The 726-nt window shown below is 40.8% G+C and overlaps 1 non-coding gene across 1 annotated transcript; it reads left to right on the forward strand.

The window, feature by feature from the left end:
* The first annotated feature begins 332 nt into the window (after positions 1 to 332).
* On the forward strand, positions 333 to 404 carry TRNAD-GUC (transfer RNA aspartic acid (anticodon GUC)). The gene has a single exon. It is a non-coding gene; the product is annotated as a tRNA-Asp (tRNA).
* Positions 405 to 726: the final 322 nt, after the last annotated feature.

Here is a 726-nt window from a genome sequence, read left to right on the forward strand (position 1 = left end):
AAAGGTGACAGGGTTTAAAAAGAAACCATGAGGCAGTCTCTAACAGTGAGGTCAAACACTGAAATGCCTGTAGGAGCCAGGTGGACATCATGAATGCAGGAAGCTGTCCAGGTGGGGGTCATGTCAAAAAGAAGGGCTCCCGCCGAACTCGAGGGAAGCCTTGACTCGGCTATAGCAGCCATTGGCCTGCAGCAGTGCGGGCCCAGGGTTGCCAGATCTTTTGACTTTTCAAGAGAATTCAGAAATCCAAAAAAATTTCTTGTTTAAAGTAAGCAATAAATACAAATCTTTTAACAACATAATATGAACCAGAGAAAATCCATTAGGGGAATTCCCTGGTGGTCCAGTGGTTAGGACTCAGCGCTGTCACTGCTGTGGCCCGGGTTCAATCCCTGGCTGGGGAACTAAGATCCCACAAGCTGTGTGTCACGGCCAAAAACAAAAAAACAAAAATCCATTATAACTTTGTAATTTTAAAGAGGAGGACTACTTTTCCACAACTGAAATACAGGAATTTGCTTAGGTTGAGCTTAAATGAGTAGCAAATATTTGGATTTCGCAGTCTAAGGAAAGAGATTTTACCATTTTTTTCCCCTTAAGTCCATCATTATATTTAATGATGGTATTGGTAAAGTTAGTGTCTTAGTCCATTTGGGCTACTATTAAAAAAACAAAACAAAAAACCACAGACTGGGTAACTTAGAAACAACAGAAATTTATTTCTCA

This window comes from Balaenoptera ricei, chromosome 11 (assembly GCF_028023285.1).
Source record: "Balaenoptera ricei isolate mBalRic1 chromosome 11, mBalRic1.hap2, whole genome shotgun sequence".
NCBI lineage: Eukaryota > Metazoa > Chordata > Mammalia > Artiodactyla > Balaenopteridae > Balaenoptera > Balaenoptera ricei.